Source organism: Muntiacus reevesi, chromosome 1 (assembly GCF_963930625.1).
Source record: "Muntiacus reevesi chromosome 1, mMunRee1.1, whole genome shotgun sequence".
NCBI lineage: Eukaryota > Metazoa > Chordata > Mammalia > Artiodactyla > Cervidae > Muntiacus > Muntiacus reevesi.
The window spans coordinates 44,800,331-44,804,078 of record NC_089249.1 but is presented as its reverse complement, the minus strand read 5'-3'; the positions used below and the strand labels follow the sequence as shown (position 1 = coordinate 44,804,078).

The following is a 3,748-nucleotide window of genomic DNA, read 5'->3' as shown; positions in this document are numbered from 1 at the left end:
TGTATGTAGAGGAATTGCTGCATTCCAATTTTATGTCAATTTTGAAAAACAACGCTGGAGTGGCACTTCTGCAATGTGGAAAAATCCACGTTTGAGGTGATTTCACAATAAAAATAAAAAAAATATTGTTTAGGAGAGTCAAATGTAAGCAATAGACAAAAGGATTCAAATCAGAAGAATACAATATTATGTAAGTAAGGGCCTGAAAGAATATATTACAAAGTAAAGGAAACAAAAGCAGATTTTTTTTTGGCAAGGAGTTTTTTTTTTTTTTTTTTAATCAAGCATTTTATTGTAAACAGCTCCTCATAGGTATTCCTCCTATTTCGATCCCCACCCCCCTTATCTTTCTGTTTTGATTTTTTTTTAATGATGTTTATTTCAGGACTAGTATTTCCATGGGGGCGTGGTGTTAGCATTAAAATGACCCCCTCTGCACAGCAGGGATAGAATGTTTCTTTGTAACTTTGGTTCCATGCCCAAGACACATCTTTGTTTGATCTGCTGAAACTGTTTCCCTTGCTCAGTTGGTTCTTTCACACAATATATGTCTATAGTTCTTTCCTTCTGGTTTGCCATATACATGTTTCGTTAAATGCAACATATATTGTAGATTTTCAACAGGGTCATGTAGGAACTGTCAAGTAAGAAACCTTGAATAATGGCTTTAAAATACACAGGTGTAGTCCTGGCTACATGATGGGTCTTAGCTTTTGATCTCCCTTTCACTACTGTAAACATTTCTGCCATCTTTGAAGGTTTAGAAGTATTTGCTTTTCTGCGGTCTTATCCGTGTTTTCGGTTTCTCTTTTCTTCTAGGTCCTTTATCTGTCTTTTCTGGATGTCTGTTTTGTCTTCTAAGTCACGAATTCTCTGATGGGCCTGCTGTAAGAGCTCCATCCTCTCCTGGAGAATCTGACAATCGTACTCTCTGCTCTTCTTCAGCATCTGCCGCCGTAACTTTTCCACTGCTGTCCTCAGCTCTTCCTGCTGCTTTTCACTTAATAATTCACCAAATTTAATAACAGCTTCTTGCTGCAGAGCATTGTACAAAGTTGCTTCCAGTTCCTGGATTCTCATATATGCTTGGTCGAGGGCTTGTTTCCTGTAGTCTAGCTCTTCCTCCAGATAGCCTTTGATTTTGCAGAATTGTTCCATGTCACTTTCCAATTCCTTCATTTTCTGGTGCAGGGCAGCCTCTGCTCCTTCAATTTGCTGGATCCACTTTTCTGCCAGGGACAGCACAGTGCTGGCCTGAATTATAGCCACTTGCTCTTCATTTCTTAAATTCCCATTATCACCTAAGATATCAAGCTGCTTTATGAGATCGGGTATATTCACTTCCTTGACACCTTCTTTCATACAGTAGATCTGGAGAGCACTCACACCATCTGAGAATGGGTGAATTTGCAGATTAAATGGAGAGGATTGTCTCTTTCTTCTAGTTCTAGGTTTCAAAACTCCAGCAGCTCATTCTGGTCTCTGGCATCCTGTAGTTCCTGTTGGAGCCGGTTATTTTCTGCCTCTTGTTTTTCTATCTTTTCTAAAAGCTCCTGGTTTCTCTTAATGAAAAGTTGTTTATCTTCTACCCAGTGTGAATACTGCCCTTTCTGAGCCAGAGTTACTTCCAGATATTCTATTTTGGCTTTATACCTTAGCACCTTGGCCTGGAGTTGTTCTTGAGCCTTGGCTTCTCTTTCAGCATCAATGATGCCTCCAGTCTGCTTCTGCAGGAGGGCATATGCTCTTTGGAGAGCCTGGTATTCTTTTGTTAATTGTTGGAATCTTAGCTCTGATTCTTCAGCTACCAAACTCTCATCCAAGTCATCATCAGGAGTAGCTGGTGTTAGGTCTGTTCTAAATGAGGCCATGGATGATGTTTCTGAATCCATGGGGTCCTCATCACAGCTAATAAATGGCTCCAATACAGGCCTTTTAATTGGTTTGGAACTTCTATGCTTTCTTCTACGAATGAGCTTTTCCGGGTCCCCTGTGAGCTCATCAATAACGTTCTGTTGCTCAATGACCTGAAGTTTTAGAAACTCTGTCTCTTGTTCTTCATTAGCTTGATTGAGGTCATTTAGAGATTTTAATTTCTTCAAGGGTGGATGGGATGTGATTTTTTCTCTCATTTCTGAATTTTCTTTGGTAACGGCTTTTAGTTTATCTTCCATGCGCTGCAAAGACACCATCAGTTCATCATTTCTCTTGGCGAGGCACTTGTTCCTTTCCAGAAGAGGTTTACATTGTTTTTCAGCTTCCTGCACATGCTTTAACAATTCATTTCGTTCATCTCCAAGCAAGGTATTCTTGTCTTCTAATTTTCTTATCATGGCGTTCAACTCAGCTATTCTCTTGATTTCTTCGCAACTGGACTGCTGCAGTGTTCAGAGCCATCTCCTTCCCTTCCTGGGAGTTCTCGTTTTGGACTGCTCATGTTACATTCAGCCTCCTTGACCAGAAAGAGCTGTTCATCCAAAGCCTCCTTCTGGAGCTGGAGCTTCTGTACATAGCCTGTTTGGGTCTCCAATTCCTTTTCCAGAGAAAAGATGATCCTGTCCTTGACTTTGATCTCATCCATCAGCCTCCGAATATCCCGCTCCGATTCACACTTGATCTTGAAGATGGATTCCTGGTGGGACTGATGCTCACCCCCTAGGTCCCCAGCCTTGATTTTATCCGCTTGGATCATATTGCTCAGCGCCTCGTCCACCTGCTTCTTGGCCGTTTCAGGTCCGCAATCTCTCCTGTAAGAGCTTAAGGCGCTCGGCATCAGACAGTTTCACGCGCCTCGATGGTGAGCGCGGTCCTTACTTTGTCGCTGCTGCCGTCCCGGAGCGCGCACAGCGCCGACTTGAGCCTCTGGATCTCGCCGTCCCGCACCTTCACTGTCTGGGCCATCTCCTGCTCATGCTGCTTGATGAGGTTCTCCCGCACGGCCTGCAGCTCCTTCATCTGCTCCTCCTGGAGCTTGGCTTTGAGCTCCGTCACCAGGACCGTGTGCTTGCGCCGCTCCAGCTTGAGGATCCTCTTTGCTTCTTGAGTCGTCTCTCCTTCGAGTTTAGATGCCTTGGACGTCTCCTGATGCAGCTCTATCTGGATGTCTGTGTACTTGGTCCTGAGGTCTTCGTTGGCAGCTTAAAGGGTGACAATGAGCGCCTCGGGCTTCTCGCCCTATTTCGCCCTTTCTTGGACATTATTCCTTTCTGAATGCAGTCTGTTGGTGTTGAATTCCTCCCAAGCAGGGGCTACCATGTTCCTGCGGCTTCTCCTGGGTGCGACAGCTCAGCAGCTACAGCGTGTTGCCCCTCAGGAAGGTCTCCTCAACCACTGCCCTGGAAGCCCATGCTGAGAGCCGGAGAAGCTGTTGAAAGGAAGGAGAGATGCAAACTGAATCCATTTTCCTTGTGACCGAGTCGGATGCAGCCTCCGAACCCAACATCAGCAGCGGCTGCCGGGATTTCTTCCCCTCCCTCGCTGGTTGGCGACGGTGCTAATAGGAACCACCCTTCCAGCCCTCACTGGAGTATCAGCAGTCGAAGCGGCAGAAGCAGCAGCATCACCACTTGACCTCCTCCCTCTCGGAGGATGGGGTGAGCTCTGCAAGGAGATTTCATAGACTTAATTTTTGGACCAGACTCCAGCTGTGAGACCTTGACTTCACATTTTTAAAATAACTAAATGGAACTTTTAGAAATGAACAATCTATTAACTTTTTAATAAATCAAATAAATAGCTGATTAAACTT

At 44.5% G+C, this 3,748-nt stretch overlaps 1 pseudogene; it reads right to left on the bottom strand.

Moving 5' to 3' along the window:
* Positions 1-724: 724 nt before the first annotated feature.
* Positions 725-3,197, bottom strand: LOC136159949 (janus kinase and microtubule-interacting protein 2 pseudogene; annotated as a pseudogene).
* Between the last annotated feature and the right edge of the window lie 551 nt (positions 3,198-3,748).